Source organism: Procambarus clarkii, chromosome 30 (assembly GCF_040958095.1).
Source record: "Procambarus clarkii isolate CNS0578487 chromosome 30, FALCON_Pclarkii_2.0, whole genome shotgun sequence".
In the NCBI taxonomy this organism is placed as follows: domain Eukaryota; kingdom Metazoa; phylum Arthropoda; class Malacostraca; order Decapoda; family Cambaridae; genus Procambarus; species Procambarus clarkii.
The window spans coordinates 21,487,050-21,500,201 of record NC_091179.1 but is presented as its reverse complement, the minus strand read 5'-3'; the positions used below and the strand labels follow the sequence as shown (position 1 = coordinate 21,500,201).

Sequence of the window (13,152 nt, the reverse complement as noted above, 5' to 3'; positions counted from 1 at the left end):
TGGAGAACTCCTATTTCAGCTAAGCCCTGATGCTAAGAAAATTGTTAGAGGGATAGAAGCCCTAAATCAGAAGATAGTAAATACAGAATATGCGGTCATATTCAATGAGACATGTTTGAAAGAAAACCTGCTGCCAGTATACACCAATATATAAATAAGTATATATATATATATATATATATATATATATATATATATATATATATATATATATATATATATATATATATATATATATATATATATATATATATATATATATATATATATATATATATATACAACCTTAGAACACTTTCCCACCAGGAGATTCGAACCCTAGCCAGCACAGAAGCCTTACAGCAACTCGCATAACTGGTAAGCCTTTAACCCACTGCACCACAGCTCAGGCCCTTAAAAAGAGATGGTAATTTCGGAGTATTTCACCTCCAAAGATCACCACCTCCCAAGGGCAACTAGAGCATAGTGAGGGGCTACTCACTTTCTTTCATTAAATTCCTGTTAATATGGGAGAACTCTGTGTCTATGCTTAATGCACAACTTGCCTAAACACCGCAAGAGAGATTATACAACCTTAGAACACTTTCCCACCAGGAGATTCGAACCCTAGCCAGCACAGAAGCCTTACAGCAACTGGCATAACTGGTTAGCCTTTAACCCACTGCACCACAGCTCAGGCCCTTAAAAGAGATGGTAATTTCGGAGTATTTCACCTCCATAGATCACCACCTCCCAAGGGCAACTAGAGCATAGTGAGGGGCTACTCACTTTCTTTCATCAAATTCCTGTTAATATGGGAGAACTCTGTGTCTATGCTTAATGCACAACTTGCCTAAACACCGCAAGAGAGATTATACAACCTTAGATCACTTTCCCACCAGGAGATTCGAACCCTAGCCAGCACAGAAGCCTTACAGCAACTGGCATAACTGGTAAGCCTTTAACCCACTGCACCACAGCTCAGGCCCTTAAAAAGAGATGGTAATTTCGCAGTATTTCACCTCCAAAGATCACCACCTCCCAAGGGGAACTAGAGCATAGTGAGGGGCTACTCACTTTCTTTCATCAAATTCCTGTTAATATGGGAGAACTCTGTGTCTATGCTTAATGTACAACTTGCCTAAACACCGCAAGAGAGATTATACAACCTTAGAACACAACCTTTTGGTAGTGACCTTCTTTTGTGTCTCGAGGTCGAATATGTCGTGGACGACATATTCGACCTCGAGACACAAAAGAAGGTCACTACCAAAGATACCTTACAAGCAGAACTTATTGCAGAAGGAGGAAAGAATCGAGGCAACTACAGAAGCACCATACTGTCCCCCGAGCTTAAAGCGGCAGCTAAAAGCCTTCGTGAGAACAAGGAGATAGTTGTCAGGAGAGGTGACAAGTCGCCAATATATGTCATTCTTAAAAAAGATGAATATCTGGCGAAAATGAACATCATACTCTCTGACCAAACTAAGTTCCAAAGGGTAACGAAGGACACTACAGCCGAATTAAAAGCAAAGGTCAACAAACTGATCGAAACTGTGAGCGCCAAGAAATCCGGACTCCACCTGCCAAAGATCATTGGGGAATATAAACCTGGATATGCGTATGGAAATGTCAAGACGCACAAGCCTGGAAACCCACTTCGGCCAATCATTAGCCTGATACCCACACCCACGTACAGACTGGCGAAGCGACTCAACGGCCTACTGACTCCTTATGTTCCTTGCGCCTTCAGCCTGAAGTCTCCAAAGGAATTTGTTGACTTACTGCGGGGCACACGGGCCACAGGGATAAGAGCCTCGTTGGACGTAGAATCGCTGTTTACCAACGTACCTGTGGACGAGACAATCGGAATGATAGCCGACAGAGTGTATCGTGATCCAGCCTGTACTCCTCTTGACATACCAGAAAATATTCTGAGGAAACTACTCCAAGCTTGTACTAAAGAGGCACCCTTCTTGAGCCCGGATGGGCACATGTATAAGCAAGTAGATGGGGTCGCCATGGGTTCTCCCCTAGATGTCCTGTTTGCAAACTTCTACATGGGTACCATCGAGCAAAAAGTCTTAGTCGACATGAACTTGAAACCGGCCATATACTGCTGGTATGTTGACGACATTTTTACACAGGTACCTGATGTCAGACATCTGCAGGAGCTGAAGGAGGCATTTGAGCAGAGTTCCGTGCTGCGTTTCACTTACGAGATGGAAAAGGATGGGAAGCTGCCCTTTCTAGATGTAACAGTCATGGAAAAGGGCGGAGGTTTCCACACTGCAGTCTACACTAAGGAAACAAACATAGGAATGTGCCTAAATGCCAACAGCGACTGCCCAGACAGGTACAAGAGGAGTGTTGTTAACGCATATGTCGACCGTGCTCTCAGCCACAGCTCAGAATGGAAGCAAGTCGACGAAGAACTCTGTAGGGTAAGGCAGGTCCTAGTCAATAACGGCTTCTCCAATGGTTTCGTCGAAGACATCATAAGAAGGAAAGTGAAAAGCCACGCAACCTCTGAAGAGACAACTAACACAACACCTATACCCCCTATTAGACTATTTTACAGGAACTTCTTTTCCACAGCTCATAAAACGGAGGAAAGGGTCCTGAAAGATATTGTTAATAGAAACGTTATCCCTACAGACAAAAATCAGAGGATACAACTGACGATTTACTATAAAACCAGAAAAACGGCCAGCCTACTCATGAGAAACTCTCCAGACACAAAACAGAACGCTTTAAAAGAGACTAACGTCGTCTATGCCTTCAAATGCCCACTTGGGGACTGTAAGCTCCAAAAAACCCAGTATATAGGCAAGACAACAACATCTCTTTCTAGGCGTTTAACGATGCATAAGCAACAGGGCTCCATTAAGGAACATATAATCTCTTCCCACAATCAAACCATCGCCAGAGAAATCCTAGTAAACAACACAGAAATCATCGATAGATACAGCGATAGCAGGCGGCTTGACGTTTGCGAGGCACTACACATCAAGAAGTCAACACCAGCATTCAACAGCCAATTATTGCACAACTATATTCTACCCACCTCAAGACTCTGCTCCAATATAGAAGCATCAAGAAATATGGACCAATAGGCTTTCTACAAACACTTCTATTCAATATCCATTGTTTCGTGTTGTCTTGTGTTGATGAAATTAATACCCTAATAATACTCTTGTTCTGTCTTGTGTTGATGAAATTAATACCCTATTAATACCACATTTTGTTCTGTCTTGTGTTAATGCCACATCACCCCTTCCACCTCACTCAAATGTAGATATAAAATCGGAGATACGTAAGTTCTATTCAGTTGTGTATTTGTGAACTAAAGTCTTTGAAAATGTAATAAGTTTTACGAAACGCGCCCGTGTCGCGTCAGACTAGAAATAAAAATGAATTTTGGAGAATTGATTTTTGATTTACCTCTAACAGTGAAGCGTAATGTACGAAAGATTGAGAAAATTCGTGTTAGAATTATTAATCTTACTTTTTCGGTCATATTTAATAATATATGTCTACAGGAAAGACTGCTACCAAAATATACTAATATATATATATATATATATATATATATATATATATATATATATATATATATATATATATATATATATATATATATATATATATATGTCGTACCTAGTAGCCAGAACGCACTTCTCAGCCTACTATACAAGGCCCGATTTGCCTAATAAGCCAAGTTTTCATGAATTATTTGTTTTTCGACTACCTAACCTACCTAACCTTACCTAACCTAACTTTTTCGGCTACCTAACTTAACCTAACCTATAAAGATAGGTTAGGTTAGGTTAGGTAGGGTTGGTTAGGTTCGGTCATATATCTACGTTAATTTTAACTCCAATAAAAAAAAATTACCTCATATAGAATGAAATTGGTAGCTTTATCATTTCATAAGAAAAAAATTAGAGAAAATATATTACTTCAAGAAAACTTGGCTTATTAGGCAAATCGGGCCATGCATAGTAGGCTGAGAAGTGCGTTCTGGCTACTAGGTACGACATATATATATATATATATATATATATATATATATATATATATATATATATATATATATATATATATGTCGTACCTAGTAGCCAGAACGCACTTCTCGGCCTACTATGCAAGGCCCGATTTGCCTAATAAGCCAAGTTTTCCTGAATTAATATATTTTCTCTATTTTTTTTCTTATGAAATGATAAAGCTACCCATTTCATTATGTATGAGGTCAATTTTTTTTTATTGGAGTTAAAATTAATGCAGATATATGACCGAACCTAACCAACCCTACCTAACCTAACCTAACCTATCTTTATAGGTTAGGTTTGGTTAGGTAGCCGAAAATGTTAGGTTAGGTTAGGTTAGGTAGGTTAGGTTGTCAAAAAACAATTAATTCATGAAAACTTGGCTTATTAGGCAAATCGGGCCTTGCATAGTAGGCTGAAAAGTGCGTTCTGGCTACTAGGTACGACATATATATATATATATATATATATATATATATATATATATATATATATATATATATATATATATATATATATATATATATATATATATATATATTGGTGTATACTGGCAGCAGGTTTTCTTTCAAACATGTTTCATTGAATATGACCGCATATTCTGTATTTATTATTTTCTGGTTTAGGGCTTCTATCCTTCTAACTATTTTCTTAGCATCAGGGCTTAATTGAAATAGGAGTTCTCCAAAACTCATTTTCGTACTTTTAAGGTGAAGAAAAGAAGTGATTTACTATAGAGTGTATTACACTTATTTGTATAATTTGCACGACGTTTCGAACCTCCATGGTTCATTCTCAAGTGAACAGATCTTACAATACTAGTTGATTTTATACCCGCATTAGGTCAGGTGATAATACAATGAAGGTGAAAACATGAGGGGATACATAAGGGATAAACATAGGGGCTGCAGAAGGCTTATTGGCCCATACGAGGCATCTCCTATCTAAACACAAAGATTAATCCAGTGTAATTGGCCTGTTATGTTGGACATTGTCTTCTGTGTTGGCATCGATATGTTCTTGTCTTGTCCTTACTCTCATGGTGGGTAGAGTAAATAGTTCCGTGATTTGGGTGTTCATGGTAGGTCGCTCTATTCTTATGTGAATTGCCTCAAGAATTTGCAATTCACATAAGAATAGAGCGACCTACCATGAACACCCAAATCACGGAACTATTTACTCTACCCACCATGAGAGTAATGACAAGACAAGAACATATCGATGCCAACACAGAAGACACCCGCGGTGGCCGTGATCGTATAGTGGTTAGTACATTGCGTTGTGGCCGCAATAACCCAGGTTCGAATCCTGGTCACGGCAGGTGATTGTATTTTATGAGAGATGTTTAAAACTTACATCAACTCCTGTAGAAATTTAATTTCTTTTTTATTATGCACCCCATACCCAACCCGTGGGCGGTTGCGGGAAGGGTTACAGAGGCACACAATGGGTTCAGAAACTGAACCCCATAGTTCATTTAGCTGAGCAAGTGACAATCATTTGAAGCTAGTTACACAATTGTTAATGCCATATATACATATACATATTATATACAATCATTTACACATATACATATACACACCGATAATCTTTTTATATCACAAGTGATTCAACAAGAGACTCACAACAGTCACTATACAAGGCACTTAACATCTATGGTGAGTCACACAGTAACTAGTCTTGTTCCACACCCACCCAACTGGGCGGCAGCTTAACAGTCATATGTTCCACACCCACCCAACTGGGCGGCAGCTTAACAGTCATGTGCTCCACACCCACCTAACTAGGTGGCAGGTTTAGAGTCATGTGCTCCACACCCACCCAACTGGGCGGCAGCTTTACCGTCATGTGTTACACACCCACCCAACTGGAAGGCAGCTTTACAATCTTGTTCTCCAAACCCACCCAACTGGGTGGCACCTTTACATTCATATGCTCCACACCCACCTAACTGGGCGGCAGCTTTACAGTCATGTGCTCCACACCCACCCAAGTGGGTGGCAGTTTTAGTCATGTGTTCTACACCCACCGAAATGGGCTGCAGCTTTACAGCCATGTGCTCCACACCCACCCAACTGGGTGGCAGCTTTACAGTCATGTGCGTGTAGCGCCCAGAGAAAGTACATCCATGACTCACCCTTTGAACCTCCTTGGTAAGGTCAGCCATGTGACCTTAGATTCAGCTAGAGGTAATTGAAATACTTTCTGGCTACACCCTAGTCTAGGGGCACCAGACAGCCGGTTGGACAGTGCTTCGGATTTGGAGTCCTGAGCTTCCGGGTTCAATCACCGGTGGAGGAGGAGACAAATGGGCAAAATGTTTCTTTCACCCTGATGCCTCTTGTTACCTAGCAGTAAATATGAACCTGGGATTTAGACAACTTCTACGGGCTGCTTCCTGGGGGGAGAGGGGGGGGGTAACAAAAAGGAGGCCTGGTCGAGGACCGGGCCGCGGGGACGCTAAGCCCCAAAATCATCTCAAGATAACCTCAAGATAGTCAGCCTGTTCATATTTGCGAATAATCCTGATAGTCTTGGCAAACAAACTTAATGGCACATCTTGAGTGTTTTTGCACACCATGAGGAGCTCACTCCTTGAAGTGCTGACGAACAAGTTAGGTGAGCTAAACACTTTTTTCTGTGCAGGCTGAATCAGCTAGGAACAGGACCACACCAAACTTTCCAACAACAGTGCAAACGACCCCCTCCCTTGATTCGGGATGTGACGAAAGCTTGTGTACATACCCCTGGATGATAGGAAAGAAAGAGTGCTGGAGTGGGCTACACGTCATCAAACAGGCCTCAGGAAACAGAGTGAATTCAACCAGGTCGTAGAGCAGGACCCAAAAGGTAATGTGTGTGATCTTTGATATTTTCCATCTGTAATATCTAAACAATTGCCAGAGTTTAGAGTAGGGACTTATAGTTTGGTGAATATCATATTTTGTTCTCAATAAACTCATGTTAAACTTTCCATTCTGTGTCAGATAATGGAACCTCCTATTCCTCTGAGTTCAGTTTGGTTACCAACCAGTCAGTAATTAATGACAGTTAGAAATGGACTCTCAAAAGACAAGCAATGCTTCTTGCCTCATTGCTTGATATAACTATGTGACAGGAAAGATGGTGGCAGTGGTTTAATTATAAGTTCTCTGTGTAGCATTTCCTTGGGAAGTTACCTTTGATCCCGGGGTGAAACCATCCGTCGTGCGCCATATTTCAGTTCAAATTACATTGCGTCTAAATTACCAGTGTTTCAATAACTAGTATTACCAGGTTTTACCTCAATAAAGTGTTACAAGTGCAACCAGTAGGAAGTGTTACTCAGTATTAATCAGTATCTTCTAGAGTCAATATTATTGTTACAATGGTTGCAGCGGCGAGACACACACGACCTTCATCACTGTAACCATCTACACTACACACGACCATCATCACTGTAACCACCTACACTACACACGACCATCACTGTAACCATCTACACTACACACGACCATCATCACTGTAACAACCTACACTACACACGACCTTCACTGTAACCATCTACACTACACACGACCATCATCACTGTAACCATCTACACTACACACGACCATCACTGTAACCATCTACACTACACACGACCATCATCACTGTAACCATCTACACTACACACGACCATCACTGTAACCATCTACACTACACACGACCATCATCACTGTAACCATCTACACTACACACGACCATCACTGTAACCATCTACACTACACACGACCATCATCACTGTAATTATACACTACACACAACCAATGCCGTTGTAATCATCTACACCATACTCACTGTAATCATCTACACCATACTCACTGTAATCATCTACACCATACTCACTGTAATCATCTACACCATACTCTCCTCATGGTTCCAACTGAAGCTCTCTCTCTCTCTCTCTCTCTCTCTCTCTCTCTCTCTCTCTCTCTCTCTCTCTCTCTCTCTCTCTCTCTCTCTCTCTCTCTCTCTCTCTCTCTCTCTCTCTCTCTCTCTCTCTCTCTCTCTCTCTCTCTCTCTCTCTCACACACACACACACACACACACACACACACACACACACACACACACACACACACACACACACACACACACACACAGGGTGTGTGTATGTGAGAGGGCGCTGGTGGCTGAGCATACAGCACGCTGGATACGTATTCCTGTGGTTCGGGAATCGATTCCCGTCGCCAGCGGAAACAGATGGGCAGAGTTTCTTTCGCCCTGTTACTGTTACCTAGCAGTAAATAGTTACCTGGAAGTTAGACAGCTGTTACGGGCTGCTTTTTTGGCGTGTGTGGAAAAAAGTTAGTAGTTAGTAACAGTTGATTAACAGATGAGAGGTGGGCCGAAAGAGCAGAGCTCAACCCCCGCAAGCACAGCTAGCTGAGAATAACTAGGTGAAAACACACACAACACACACACACACACACACACACACACACACACACACACACACACACACACACACACACACACACACACACACACACACACACACACACACACACACACACACACACACACACACACACTCTCTCACACACACACACAACTAGGTGAGTACAACTAGGTGAGTACACACACACACACACACACACACACACACTGGAAGAAGGCTAATGTACCGATTTCAAGAAAGCAGATTAGGAGGCACTTAACTACAGACACGTATCATTGAAATGCATCCCGGGAAAGAATAATTAGGCTAAGACTTGTTGCACACCTGGAGAGCATTAGGTATGTAAACAAACATCAACATCTGTTCTGGACAGGAAAATCATGCCTAACAAACCTTTTGAAATTGTATGATAAAATAACAAGGATAAGGCAGGACAGAAGGTTGGGCAGATTGTATATTTCTTGACTGTCAAAAGGCCTTTGATACAATACCGCACATGAGACTGCTACTCAAACTTGAGAGTCAGGCAGGAGTAAGCAGAAAGGCCCTAGCATGGGTAAGGAACTACATAACAGGAAGGAGCCAGAGAATAATGGTACGGGGCGAGTAGTCGGACTGGCGAACAGTAACGAGTGGAGTACCTCAAGGATCGGTGCTGGGACCAATTCTATTTCTAGTTTACGTAAATGACATGAAATGACACACCTAATCTAACTCCTGAGGCACATATAAATAGGATAACGACAGCAGCATACTCTACACTGGCAAAAGTTAGAACATCATTCAGACACCTAAGTGAGGAGGCATTTAGGGCGCTTTACACTGCCTTTGTGAGATCAGTCATAGAGTATGCCGCACCATCATGGATTCCCCCACTTGAAGAAACACATAAGGAAACTGGAAAAGGTTCAGAAGTTTGCGACGAAGCTCGTCCCAGCGTTACGAGGGATGGGATGTGAAGAGCGCCTGAAGGAACTGAACCTTAACACACTAGAAAAAAAGGGAGAGGGGGGATATGATACGAACGTATAAAATACTCAAGGTAACTGACAAAGTGGAAATAGATGAAATGTTCACACATAATGGTAACAGAACGAGGGGACTGGGTGGAAGCTGGAAATTCAGATGAGTATTAGAGATCTTTGGAAGTTTTCTTTTAGCACGAGAGTAGCGGAAAAATGGAATGCACTTAAGGAGCAGGTTGTGGAAGCAAACTCTATTCATAATTTTAAAACTAGGTATGATAGGGAAATGGGGCAGGAGTCATTGCTGTAAACAACTGATGGCTAGAAAGGCGGGATCCATGAGTCAGTGCTCGATCCTGCAGGCACAAATAGGTAAGTACAGTGTGTGGGTGTGTATGTGTGTGTTTGTCTGTGTGTGTGTGCGCGAGAAGGCACTGGTGGCTGAGCATACAGCACGCTGGATAAGTAATCTTGTGGTCCGGGGTTCGAATTCCGGCAATGGCGAAAACAGATGGGCAGAGTTCGTTTCACCCTGATTCCTTGTTACCTTACAGTAAATTAGGTACATGGAAGTTAGACAACTGTTTCGGGCTGCTTCCTGGGTGTGTACTCACCTATTTGTGCTTACGGAGGTTGAGGTTTGGCTCTTTGGTGCCGCCTCTCAACTGTCAATCAACTGGTGTACAGATTCCTGAGCCTACTGGGCTCTATCATATCTACATTTGAAACTGTGTATGGAGTCAGCCTCCACCACATCACTGCCTAATGCATTCCACCTGTTAACTACTCTGACACTGAAAAAGTTTCTTCTTACGTCCCCGTGGCTCATGTGGGTACTTACTTTCCACCTGTGTCCCCTTGTTCGCTTCCACCAATGTTGAACAGTTTATCCTTGTCTACCCTGTCGATTCTCCTGAGGATTTTGTATGTAGTAATCATGTCTACCCTTACTCCTCTGTCTTCCAGTGTCGAAAGGTGTGAGGTAAGGTGAGTGTGTGTGTGCGTGTGCGTGTGTGTGTGTGTATGTGTGTGTGTGTGTGTGTGTGTGTGTGTGTGTGTGTGTGTGTGTGTGTGTGTGTGTGTGTGTGTGTGTGTGTGTGTGTGTGTGTGTGTGTGTGTATGTGTGTGTGTGTGTACTCACCTAGTTGTACTCACCTAGTTGTGCTTGCGGGGGTTGAGCTCTGGCTCTTTGGTCCCGCCTCTCAACCGTCAGTCAACAGGTGTACAGATTCCTGAGCCTTTTGGGCTCTATCATATCTACACTTGAAACTGTGTATGGAGTCAGCCTCCACCACATCACTTCCTAATGCATTCCATTTGTCAACCACTCTGACACTAAAAAAGTTCTTTCTAATATCTCTGTGGCTCATTTGGGCGCTCAGTTTCCACCTTTGTCCCCTTGTGCGTGTGCCCCTTGTGTTAAATAACCTTGTGTGTGTGTGTGTGTGTGTGTGTGTGTGTGTGTGTGTGTGTGTGTGTGTGTGTGTGTGTGTGTGTGTGTGTGTGTGTGTGTGTGTGTGTGTGTATGTGTGTGCGCGTGCGTGCGTGCGTGCGTGCGTGCGTGTGTGTGTGTGTGTGTGTGTGTGTGTGTGTGTGTGTGTGTGTGTGTGTGTGTGTGTGTGTGTGTGTGTGTGTGCGTGTGTGTGTGTGTGTGTGTGTGTGTGTGTGTGTGTGTGTGTGTGTGTGTGCGTGCGCGAGTGTGCGAGTGTGTGTGCGTGCGCGAGTGTGTGTGTGTGCGTGTAAGAAAAAAATCAGTTGATTGATTGACAGTTGAAACTTTGGCCGAAGAGCAGAGCTCAACCCCCACAAGAACAACTAGGTGAATACACACATCCTCTTTATTTTAATTTATTGCACAAAAACACTTACAAGTAATTATAAAAACAAAAACAAAAAGGTAAGCAGTTAAAACTCAAATCTCCATATACTGCCAGTCCTTCCCTGGTGTTTATCCCTCGTTGTACCACCAAAGGTTGTCCCACATGTCCACCAAGTTGCGCACGTAGCTGGCCGCGTCCTCCCAGTTGCCCTCCCACCAGCCGTCGTCTAATTTTCGTCTCTTCGGGGCGGGGTCCGGGCTGTCGTAATGCGAAATGAGACGCTTACAACCATAGTCCGAGGAGTCCATCGTGGAGATGCTGAGGGGAGTGAGATGCGCGGGAGCACACGACCTGACTGACTAAGATAGAGCCCCACATAGGTTCAATATATATCCTGGATGATCCAGAATATAGTTAAGGGCTAAATATTGTCAGGTTGAAAACAGTTTTTCTTGCTTGATGGTTTCATTCTTTATAATGCACTCCATACCCAACCTGTTTGCGGTGGTAGAAAGGGTTACAGAGGCACACAATGGGTTCAGAAACTAAACCCCATAGTTCGTTTAGCTAAACAAGTGCCAATCTTTTGAAGCTAGTTACACAATTGTTAATGTCATATATACATGTACATATACAGTATATACAATCATTTACACAAATACATATACACTTCGATAATCTTTTTATATCACAAGTGATTCAACAAGAGGCTCACAACAGTCACTATACAAGGCACTTAACATCTATGATGAGTCACACAGTTACTAGTCTTGTTCCACACCCACCCAACTGGGCGGCAGCTTTACAGTCATGTGCTCCGCGGCCACCTAACTGGGCGGCAGCTTTACAGTCATGTGCTCCACACCCACCCAACTGGGCGGCAGCTTTACAGTCATGTGCTCCACACCCACCTAACTGGGCGGCAGCTTTACAGTCACGTGCTCCTCACCCACCCAACTGGGCGGCAGCTTTACAGTCACGTGCTCCTCACCCACCCAACTGGGCGGCAGCTTTACAGTCATGCGCTCCACACCCACCTAACTGGGCGGCAGCTTTATAGTCATGTGCTCCACATCCACCCAACTGGGCCTCAGCTTTACAGTCATGTGCATGCATTACCTACAGTATGCAAATTTTGGATACTTGGCTAAGATTCCCGGCAGTTCATCATTATGAATGAAGTACTTAAACATTTCTTGGACTTCATTGATGATGTTATCTCTGAATTCTGCAATTTTTTCACATACCATTATATAATAACGCAAAGTATGCGATCAGTTCTGCTGACAGAGTTTTCATTTAGTCTAATCTACATCAGCAGATGTTACAAACTCCCATAGGTACTCTTAGCCGAGCCTAAGTCTAACAAAGGTAACATCTTGAAGTCTGCTAACCTTATTGGATGACCCATAGACGCGCGGTTCTTCCTACATCTATCATCATTCATCATAAACTTAAACGGAGATGATATATGCTTAATAATATTATTGGATTCGTGATAAAAAATGTAGGCGGTTAACCCAAAACTCTACTTTTTTTAAAATTCTGTTCGGATTAAGAAATGGTTCTCACAAGATTTTTTTTAAACAAACAAAATCAAGTCAGACTGAGAACTTTAAACTAAAAACCCTTTTAACTAAACTAGAACAATGTTTCCCTCATTCAGAAAACTCTTACTGACCTTGTCTGAGTTTACTGAATGATACTGGCACTGATTTGATATGATAGAAATAAAATTGAAGACTGGTATACGATGAGGTTCGTTACTCAGACTCCAAGCACAATTAAAGATCGATATCGCAGACTATAGTCATTATTTGTTATGAATACAGGGACATGCGTGTAAGCCCCCACAACCTCGGAGAGGGCAAGTATACAGACCTGAGCGCTAGGTGTAGGGGGGAGAGGGGCTGGCC

General features: G+C 42.6%; 1 non-coding gene across 1 annotated transcript; it reads left to right on the top strand.

Moving 5' to 3' along the window:
- Window positions 1–5,276: 5,276 nt before the first annotated feature.
- On the top strand, window positions 5,277–5,348 carry TRNAH-GUG (transfer RNA histidin (anticodon GUG)). The gene has a single exon. It is a non-coding gene; the product is annotated as a tRNA-His (tRNA).
- Window positions 5,349–13,152: the final 7,804 nt, after the last annotated feature.